This window comes from Sus scrofa, chromosome 17 (assembly GCF_000003025.6).
Source record: "Sus scrofa isolate TJ Tabasco breed Duroc chromosome 17, Sscrofa11.1, whole genome shotgun sequence".
Taxonomy (NCBI): Eukaryota; Metazoa; Chordata; class Mammalia; order Artiodactyla; family Suidae; genus Sus; species Sus scrofa.
Window position 1 is genome coordinate 43,205,858 of NC_010459.5, and position 11,418 is coordinate 43,217,275.

Here is an 11,418-nt window from a genome sequence, read left to right on the forward strand (position 1 = left end):
GCAGCCACAGTGAAACCTCAGGACAGATGCCTGTCACCATTTTGCCTGATTTCCTGTGCTCTGGTGAAATTCCTCCACCTCCATACAATGTCTGTGACCCCTGATTCCAAACACTGTTGTAAATTCCCCACTGTGCATCTCCCCTGTGCTCAGGAAATGGAAGTTTCTTTAGCGTTGACACATCACTGACTGGGTTGTACCAAAGACAATATAGCATTCTCTTTTTGCACTTAGGACAAACGGAAGCTTCAAGAGTATGAGTGATTTATCCAAAAGTCACATGAGTTCAGTGGGTAGGGAACTGCATCAAGAGAAACAGCTTCCAGTTAATTTTATGAACATTATATGTTATTGCCCAATATGAGTGTTCAACCTCATGGTTCCCTGTTTTGTGTGTGTGTGTGTGTGTGTGTGCAAGCAACGACCCAAATTCTAAGGAAGTTGGACTAAGGCAAGGGGGAGATTGGGAAAAGTAAAAGAAAACAAAATGCACTCCATTTGGTTTGAAGGAGGGGTGAGGAAGGAGGTTCAGGAAACAGAAGAAATCAGAGTGCTAATGTCCTTGGGAAGAACCACAACTAGAGCTTTCGAGAACATAGGAAACTGGCTGATAGTCATGCTCGTGGAAACCCTACAGCAACCAACAGTACTTGAACGCAGAGTCAATACTAGTGTCTTAATGCCGGTGATGGTTCCCAAGTCTGATGTCCAGGGCTCCGGATCTGAACCACTCCTCTGATGGGGAAACTGAGAAGCAAGGAGCTGTGTGAGTTCTAGATTCTATCCTAGGTGGTTAGACCCAGGCCAATGGCCACTACCCTGACTCTGGGTCTCCCACCCAAGGGGTAGTGCCTAAGCGGCTGATCCTCCCCGGTCAGGTCAGGACCCCAGTCTGCATCTCGAGGGAGTGACAATAAAAATGCCCACATTTCAAATGCATGCATGCTACAATTTTCTGATGATAAAATCAATACAGGTTTATTTGGAAAAAACTTGGATCTGCTGGCATATGCATATCTTCTGCAATGAATCAAAAGGATTTATTATCATTTGAGGTTGGTGTCTCACCGTCTGACTGACTTCACTTAGCATGGTAATTTCTAGGTCCATCCATGTTGCTGCAAATGCCGTTATTTCTTTCCTTTTTATAGATGAGACACCAACATCAAATGCTATCACTAATATGTGGAATCTTAAAAAAGGCACAATGAACTTCTTTTCAGAACAGATACTGACTCACAGACTTTGAAAAATTTACGGTTTCCAAATGAGACAGGTAAGGGGGTGGGGGATGCGCTGGGGGTTTGGGATGGAAACGCTGTAAAATTGGGTTGTGACGATCGTTGTACAACTATAAATGTAATAAAATTAATTGAGTAATTTTTAAAAAAGGATTTATTATCAGTAGTTTCATTTGGAAAGCTCGTAGATGAGAAAGAAGACTTTAGGATTTTTTTTAAACTTTTTGTATTGTTTTACACTGAGAACTAGGCTCATTGTGTGTGTGTGTGTGTGTGTGTGTGTGTGTGTGTGTGTGTGTGTGTGTACAGAAGATACCTGGGATGTAGGATTGCAGGTCATTTTATCTTTTTGCTTTTTATCATCCATCTATTTCTCTGTAGGGAGAGACAGAGACAGACAGAAAGCTAATAATAATCTATTTTAAATAATTTGAAAAGTAAAAAAAATAAATTAAAAGCAATAGTAATCACACTAGCCAGATACGAACAGTTTTATCACTGTAGCATAGACATTATGGGTTTAAATCATGAGGATTATTTTATAAACTAAAGTCTCAAATCTGTGTTTTATATATTCTTATTTTTTATTTTATACCATGAATGCCCTTTCATATTTAAAAGCATTCTTTTAATACTCTTTTAATAGGTCTTTTTAAACGAGTCTTTCTACTAAGTAATTTTTAAAGTTTTTAAATTTTATTTGACGTATAGATGAGGTACATGATTAGATAAGTTACAGGTGTACCATAGAGTGGGTCACAATTTTTAGAGGTTATTCTCCATTTATAGTTATGATAAAATATTAGCTATATTGCCTGTGCTGTACACTATATCCTTGTAGCTTATTTTATACATAATAGGTTGTACTTCTTAATCCTTTACTATTCACTATAATTCACTATATTATCTCTCCTCTCTTCCCTCTCCCCACCGGTAACCACTGGTTTGTTCTCTATGAGTCTGTTTCTTATTTGTTATATTCACTAAGTTTGTTGGGTTTTTTTTTTTTTTTTTTGGATTCCACATACAAGGGATGTCATATGGTGTTTGTCTTTCCCTGCCCGACTTATTTCACAAGGCATAATTGATCATTCATTGAGCACTTTCCCCCGTGCTCCTGCCTCCCACGGCTTCCGTTGGGAGGACTGGATGGCTCAAGACACACAAAGCACTTAGCACTGTGATAGAAGGTGTAACCAGAGGAGGTTTTGTCTAAGTCTATACACTTAACCACTTCCCTCCTGGACATAACATCATTTCTTTAACCAACCTTCTTTTACAGAATATTTCTATTTTCTATATTTTTTTAGTATTAACTAAAACTGTGATGAACCTCTCTGTCCATAAAACCTTTGTTTTTGAATGTTTCCTTAAGTGGACACGCTCAACCAAAGAATTGCTTGATGCATAAGAATAAAAATGCTAAGGCTTTTGATAACAGTCCCTTAAGTGACCCACTTAGACCTCCATCACAGGGTTTGTCTGAGAGGGTAAAATAAGGTCTCACTTTTCAATGACTTGTCACTTATTTTATTCCAGTGAAGATGATTTTTCCAGTCTGTTAGCCATTTCCATTTCTTAATGGTCAACGCATTGTTTTATAAAACTGAGTTCACAGATACAATCATAAATTTGATGTTCCTTTAGCAGTGACGTGGGTGTCTCTTTAAAAATAAGATGAGCACACTTGTCTGGAGAATTGAGTTGTTATTTTCTGGAATGTGGATGCACTTTAGGACTGCTGCAGTGAGGGTCCTGGAAGGAAAAAGATGGTACACTCCAGGCAGTAACTGAAGACAGTTTATTAAAGGGGTATGCATAGGAGCGAGAGAAGGATCGAGACCCAGAAGAGCCGGTGCAGCCTCCAGGGGCTGGTATTGCTGAGGAGGCTTTACCTCCCCAGGCCCACAAGGAAGGAGAGGACCACTGGTGGGCGTCTTGCTGGAGGGAGGCAGCCCCCGTCCTCAGAGACTCTGCAAGGAGGAAGTCAGGGCATCAATTTCCCCAACTTCCCTCCCACTTCTTCCAATCACTGTGCCTCCCCCTCGCCTATCCAGGCAGAAGCCAGCGGTTGAAGGACGCTCCAGCGGGTGACCAGGCAGCCTCCTAGAGCACAGAGCAGGGTGAGGAAGGGTGGAGAGAGGATCTGGAGAGGAGCCCATGGAAAACGTTCAAACATCAGGTGCTGGCTGCCCTTTTTGATCTCTCTGTTGCTTTACAGACCCTGCTGGAATCAAAAATTCCACCATGGAGGGACCCAGGGACCCCGTCAGCCTAGGTCACCATGGGTTCCTGGAACTGGGAACAACACTGGTACATAACATGTGTCCGATAAATGCCTGATGAACATATTTCTGAATGGAAAACACTGTAAAAATGTCGATAAATGCCTGATGAACATGGAACATGTGAACAAATGCATGAATGAATGAACTCCAAATCAGCCTTTCCAGTTCTTGAAGCTTCTATCAAAGGAAGCCCCTTGTAGAAAGCTGCAGATGCCCATACAGGGCGAAAAGAAAATCTTAAATGTTATCTGGCAACATGGGCTCAACAGGCCACCCCACCCACACCTCCACCCTCAACCAGTTCTGGGTCTCCGAACAGGAGTGAGAGCTTCTTCCCACCCCTCCTCCACCTTTCCTCCCCTAAGAAAGCCCATCGTAGGGATATGTTTAGACCACTGCTTCTGGACAGGACACGACACTCACAGTGATGGGCAGGGGGCCCAGGGCTGCTCTCTCCCATCGCCTTGCCTGACAAGACTGGCTCCCTCCAGGGCAACTTGTAAAAAATTCAGATCCCTGGATCCTGCTCCTGAGGGTTTGGAGGCATGAGCTTGGAGTGAGGCTGGGCTGTCAGCACGGTTTTCAAAAGACACAAGGGTCATTCAGAGGATCAGCACTGCTTCCAAGGAGATCTGGGGACTTTAAGAACAAAAACCAGCCAAGTCCTAGGGGAACCTGAGTCAGTCACCCTGCCTGCTGCTACACTGGGCCCGTGGGCTGCCTCTTCCACTGTCTCTTCCTTTTTGCTGGAGGTTGTAGCTTGTTCTCACAGTAAAGCACTGACGTCTGAGAATGAGCCTCAAATTCAGCAGAAAAAGAAGCCACTGAAGTCTTTATTTGGAGCAAAGATCATTTCCTACACACAGGCTCACAGGGGACCTGCAGAGCCATTCGAGGACAAAGCCAAACACCATTAGGCATCGGTCTGATTGGCTCTGTCTTCCCTGTCCCTTTCCTTCCCTTGGGATTTTGATAGAAGGTGCTGGCTGGGAGAGGGCAGGACGGAGGTTTTCACCAGCACAGTTTTTAGGAAAGGTCAATTGCTACATTGTTCTTTGGGCAAATCCCCCTCCCTCCGCCCAGCCTTCATTGGACAACTCCAGGGTCCCCCTCAGGCCACCTCCAAATGCTCAGGGACAGGGGCAGCCATCAATGCCCATATGGAGATTCAAAGGAGATGGAAAAGCATGTCCAGCCCCCATCTCCAGGCTCGTTGTCCCAGCACACAAGATAGGCCTTGGCTGCTGCAAAATAAATCTTCCTGAGCCCATGGCAGGGATGGAGATCAGGGCATTACCCACAGCAAGTTCTCCTCACTTTCGTCCATTGGCTGACTTTTCAGGATGTGTCTCTCATCTTTTTTTTTTTTCCTCTTTTAAGGACCACACCTGCAGCATATAGAAGCTCCCAGGTTAGGGGTCGAATTGGAGCTGTAGCCTGCCTACACAACAGCCACAGCAATGCCAGGTCTGAACCACCTCTGTGAGCTACATAACACCAGATCCTTAACCCACTGAGAGAGACCAGGGATCTAACCCACATCTTCACTGATACTAGTTGAGTTTGTAACCTGCTGATCCATAATGGGAACTCCCTCTCATCTCCTTTAAAGGATGGTAGGTAGCATCAGGAAACAATTAACTGCTCACATTCACTGGGTCCCAACCTCATGCCAGACACAGAATCAGCCACTTCATCACCAAAACAGTCCAATGAGGTAGGGACTGTTTTTATCTCCATTTTACAAATGAGGAAACTATGGCCCAGGAGGTTACAGCTTGCTCGAGTTCACCCAGCTGCGAAGTGGGGGGAGCAGAAATTCAAAGCCAGGCTAAGTCTAGCCATAAACCTTTCACATGAACCCACTGCAGTGCCTCAATCTAGTGGAAATAACACGGACCTGGGTCTCCATCCTAGTTTGGCCGCAGACTCCTTCTCTATTAAGAAAATAAATTTTTTAAAAGCCACTGCCATTAATACTCCCCAGGCTGTTGTAAAGGTTACAGGCACTGCTGGCGCTCCCTCTACCCATTATCATCACATGACCGTAATTGGTATGTTCTGGTCTCTGCTCACACGTGGTCTCATCCCAGAGGTTCCCTGTGACCCCAACGAAAACAGCAAAACCCCCACCTCCCTGCCCCACACCCGACCACTCTCCAGCTTCCCTACACTGCTTTTTTTTCCCTCCTGGATACGTAACACCAGCTGGCCCCTCTGAGAGTGAGAGTGCGCATGCGTGCGTTATGTCTGCAAGTGCGAAATTTACATGTTTAGCGATTGACTTCCACCCTGCAGATTGAGTCAGGACCTTAGCCATGTTCCCCAAAGTCTCCCAGTACCAAGAATGGCAGCCTAGCGTATGGGATGTGCTCACCAAATCTTTGAGAAATTCAATCAACAAATAATGAAGGAATAGTGACTAGAGACCTATGCTGTGTGGTATTCAGCACTAATAAATGTACTAGTCACATTTTTCCTTTGTTAAAACTTTTTGTGGCAAGAGCACTTACCATAAACTTTACTCTCTTAACAGATTTTTAAGTGTACTGTGTAATTAACTACAAGTACAATGTTGTACAGCAAATCTCTAGATAGCATTCATCTTACATAAATAAAATTTTGCACTCTCTGATCAGCAATTTTCCCATTTCAGCCCTTGGGAAACAGCATTCTATTCTTTGCTTTTATGACTTGGACTCTTTTAGATCCCTCATATAAGTAGAATTGTGCGATATTTTATCTGAATCCCAGTTGATTTATAATAAGAGTTCAGAAAAAAAAATAAAAGTTTTCAAACAGAGGAGACTATGCAAGAACTTCTTTGGGGGAGGGGCATGCCCACAGCATGCAGAATTTCCAGTCCAGGGATCAAACCCAAGCCACAGCAGTGACAGCACTGAATCCTTAACTTCTAAGCTACCAGGGAACTCCAAGAACTTTTTTGATAAAAGTTATAATTCAGCATAAATATGCGGTATGAGCATCTTCGCAGCCAAGGCAAAGAGGCAACCCAAATGAGAGACCACCTTTATTATCTGCAAAAAGCAGCCTACTATCATCCAACCCTAGTGTCTCATCCAGTGTCTCAGTGGACAGGAAGGTATCATGACTCTCACTTGGCCTCGGCAGATTCGCTTGAAAGAAATGACTCAGCATTCAACTTTTGTTCCATGTGGTCCACTCGGGCCCCAGCTCCTCTCGCCCTATCTGCGACCCTCTCAACCACTCCCACTTAGGGAGGAGAGGCCTGGGGGCTTCACAGTTTTATACAGCATAGGTGCCAAATAGGATGAGACATATATCCATCTCCTGGGTGCATCAGCCAGCCTCTGAGACGGCTGTGAGATTTCCTGGCAAGAATCACTTGACTAATGTAGCTTATCTTCTCTGGAGTCCCAGGACGCTGAACAAGATATACCTTTGGAGCCTCAGGGAACATAGAGGCAGGAAACACCACGCCCCCAAAGACATCTCCCTTGGAAACAGCAAATTCATTCACACTGAAAGGCTTCAAGAAGGTGCATGTGAATGCTGATCCATCCCGTCCTCAGCCTAGGAGATGAGCAGCAGCTGCAGCCCAGGGTGTCAGCTGCTCGGAAGCTGGGAAGGGGTCAGAACAACAGCTCCATGACATGCTACTCAACCGCCTCTAGGAGGTGCCCCAGCGCAGTGGGAGGACCTTTGGAGTCCACTGAACTTTGATGCAAATCCACCCCTCTCACCCAGCCCATGTCCTTCGATAAATGATCTTACCTCTCTTTGGACAGCTTGCCTCCGTCTGCAGGATGAGGTCGTTCTTATCTTCACTGCACAGTGCAGGAGTTAAGAATGCAGGTCTGGAGCCAGGCTGCTGGCGTTGAACTTGCAGTTTACAGACGGGGTGCCCTTAGGCAAGGATCTTTACATTCTTGTCTTGATTCCCACCCTATGACTCTGGTGAGAACTGTATGTGATGAACCAGGTACAGCCTTTAAGAAAGTGTCTATCATATGCTTGCATCGTAGATGTCATTGTTTGCTCTCCCATGTTTGGGGTTTGTTGTGAGGCTCTCAGAATATACACAGCACAGCTCCTCACACTTAGGCTTTGTGCCCCTTTCTTGGGGGAAGACAGACCCTGAGCATAACCCCCCTGGGAGAGCGGGGTTCCTGCTCCAAACCCTCAAAGTGTTCCTGGGACCTTCCAATGAGGAATGTCCAGGCCGAGCCCTTTCCTTGGATGCAGCAGTAAGAAGAGATGCGCTAGAAAGGAGCTGGCCGGCGCCTGCCCCCCGGGGAGTCAGAGAAACAGAAATAGGAAGCCCGGGGCTGGTATTTACAGTAAGTCCTCAGCCCCTGACCACACTGTCTTGTCTGTGGTGCATTTATTTTAGGGACAAACACTGAAGTCATTGCTGCCCGAAAGTACTCTGGGCAGGCCCTCCTTACCTCTGCTTTCCCAGGAGAGCCTGGGTGAGGGAACCAGACCCACAGGCAGGCCCAGAGGTGCCCCCAGTCTGGCAGGCAGACCGCAGGCCGGCTCAGGCCCCAGCCCCCAGGGACAAACTCAGGCTCCCCATGTAGCCTCAAGAGTTGCCCCAGCAGGAAGCGCTGAGGAGGAGGTGGGAGGAGGGGCAGCCCACCCCTGCCCTGGGTCTCACTTTCCTTTTCCTCCCAGAGCTGCCCCAGCCTGTCTTCCTGGCTATTGGGGCTCCTTTCTCCATTTCTTCTAAACCCATCAGGGAAAAGGGGAAGTCGAGTCTTCAAAGGCTCTTGCTGGCCCTGATGAGCGTCCTAGCCATCCCAGGCCTGGGTCCGGCCTCTGGAGGTTTCGTTAGCTGTGCCCTGGGCTGAATGACAGACCTGAAAGGCCCGTTCTAGGTAGCTTTGGTTAACAGGGGCCACTGAACTTCTCCCGAGGTGGCCTAAGGCTCCACTAGTAGCAAGGTTACCCTTTCCGTGATGTTGCCCTGGCCAGAGCCTCCCCTTCCTGCTGTGGCTACTGCTGGGATGGGACGCAACCCTAACCCACATGCCTGTTCTACCCCGGTCCCCCAGGCCAGAGAATCCTGGGTCATAGTGTGCATTCTGCCCCATTCTCACCATGCAACCTTAGTTCTCCAATTGCAAAGTGGAGAGGTTGAATAGGGCGCTGGCTTACATTGCCCCTTATCTTTAAAGAAAACCTCCCACAGAACCCCACATAATGCCATGGGGCTTTTCTAAAGGCAAGTGAGGACTATAGCAACATCTACTTGTCAGCATCCCCATCCTCCTTTCAAAATTGACTCTATGGAATCCCTTAGGTAGAACCCCCATAGACAGTTGGGCAGGTGACGCACTGCACAACCTTAGGAGATGCCGTTCACATTATATGCTGTAAGGATGGCTCTTCCTACGGCTGCTCGGGACATAACCAAACATGGTGGCCCCATCTGTAGAGCATGACAAAGCATAATTTTGAACCACTGGACTTAGATCATTACCTCGCAAACTTGGAAAGCTGAGCTCTATCACAGTAGCATTCAGCCACAATTTCACAAACTCTTACTAAGGTGTGAGTACATAAGGGCTTAAATCCACTAATATTCCTTAGTAGTATCTGTGTACTCACTGAACACAAAAGCCTTTTTAATACTGCTGATGAAAAGGCATGATTGAAAAATTCTGGGCATTACCTAAAGCAAGAAAATGAAGGCCCAGCCGTCTCCTGTGCCTGACAATTTATTCCAGAACACAAATGTCCTGCCTGTCTGTGACTGGTTCTTTCTTAAGGCCAGGAGTTATGCCTCCTGAGCATTTTTACTTCCCTAAAACAAAAAGTCATTTTACTAAACCAAATACAGGAAGAAAACAGATTTATCCACCACCTACTTTTGGCCAGAAATTCCTTTAGCAGTCTGACCAATATCATCTCATTTATTTTAACTACCACTCCCTAGGTTCTCATTGTCACTTTTGAAAACAAGAAATGTGAGGCTAAGAGCATTCAAGCATACTGCCCACAATGACAAAATGATTAGAAAGCAAAACTGTGCTTAGAACTCATTTCTGTGCAAGCCCAAAGCCCATCATTGCACCCCATCAGTTGAAATCTCACCTGTGTGCTGGGAGTCAGAATGCCCTGGAGATTTTACTGAAATGTGTTCCACTTGAAATTTGAATTTCTGGAGTTCCCGTCATGGCTCAGTGTTAAAAATCTGACTAGGAACCATGAGGTTGCAGGTTCGATCCTTGGCCTGGCTCAGTGGGTTAAGGAGCTGTAGTATAGGTTGCAGACATGGCTCAGATCTGGCGTTGCTGTGGCTTTGGCATAGGCCAGCTATAGCTCTGATTAGACCCTTAGCCTGTATGCTGCGGGTGCAGCCCTAGATTAAATAAATAAATAAATAAAAATAAATTTGAATTTCTGAAAGGGAGTCCCAGCAATCTCTATTTAACCCCTTCTGGGGATTCTGAGGCATAACCTGGTTTGGAGATGGTTTGAGAAGGTAAATTGTCAGTAAAGATAAACTTGAATAAGGAGTTTCCTTTGTGGCACAGTGGAAACAAATCTGACTAGTATCCATGAGGAGGCGGGTTCGATCCCTGGCCTCACTCAGTGGGTCAGGGATCCAGCACTGCCGTTGAGCTGTGGTGTAGGTTGCAGATGTGGCTCGGATCTGGTGCTGCTGTGGCATAGGCCAGCAGCTGCAGCTCCAATTTGCCCCCTAGTCTGGCAACTTCCACATGGCGCGAGTGCAGCCCTAAAAAGCAAACTAAGTAAATGAATAAGTAAATAAATAAATAAACAAACAGAAATAAACTCCCATAGCCCACTTCCCTTCTTTGGCTCACACATTCTCCTCTTCTGTCTTCCATTGTGCAGGGTCCAAGTCTAATTCATCCTTCTATAGGAAGTCTTCCTGGACCTCTTGTTCTCTCCTCTGTTTCCCATAGTTACCTCCTTGGGCCTCTCTGATGCACTAACCATTCGAGGTCTTCGTGCTTTCGCCTCTCCTAACATCAAAACCCCTCCTGGACACAATCTGGGTCTTGCCTATGAGTCTCTGTTCACCCCCACCATCACCAAGGATGCCAGACTCCAGGACAGAGCCCTAGATGGGAATCAAAAAGCATTTACTGAATTGAGTTGGTTGGACTGAATGATCAAGACACTTCATTAGAAACTGGTTTACATATGGTCAGCCTGTTGCCTTCTCAAACCCCTTGACTATTTCAGGTGTCTTTGCCTTGAATGTTCCATATCCTTTGACCAAAAATAATCTCTCTCCAGCTCCTCCACCTGGTGCATTTCTCTGGCTACTTCAAGCATTATCTCCTTGACAAAATCATTCGCAACCAAGGCAGCCTTTATTACACCTGCTTCTGTGAAAGCTCAGCTAGGATAGTACCTACCCCAAATGATGTATATTTTCTTGTACAGCTTTCCCACTGGTCTACAAAGTTCCTGAACAGTTTTAAGTCTTCTTTCTTTTGTATTCTTGGGGACTTAGCACTTGGTGAGGCACATGTGGAAGCTAATAGGAATGAAGGACGGGAGGAAGGGAGGGAGGAAAGAAGGCAAGAATGGCAAAATAACTTAGTATCAGACGACACTGCTTTCTCAACAGATAGGTCAGTCTTTCTCACTGGAGTTAAGATTTCAGAGCATGAACAAAAAACACTGCTGCCAACTATCCAGACCTGCACAAACTTGCATGGAAGTCTTTTGGTAGTTCTGGGTAAGTAGAAAATGACTGTCCCTAAAATGAGCTGCCTTTCTGCCTGTCAGTGGTATGAGGTCACCATTGGTCCTGCTGCCAAACACCTGAAACAAGACCAGGGACACAGGAGAGGAGTCTCATCCATCCTCCCTTCTCACCTTCCTCCTCTCTTTTCTCACTTCTCGTGCTACCTCCCACAAGA

The 11,418-nt window shown here is 46.0% G+C and overlaps 1 long non-coding RNA gene across 1 annotated transcript; it reads right to left on the bottom strand.

Moving 5' to 3' along the window:
- LOC110257425 lies at positions 2,226-8,188 on the bottom strand. Its single transcript, XR_002340000.1, has 2 exons — positions 7,286-8,188; positions 2,226-2,996 (listed from the first exon to the last, which is right to left on the bottom strand). It is a non-coding gene; the product is annotated as an uncharacterized LOC110257425 (long non-coding RNA).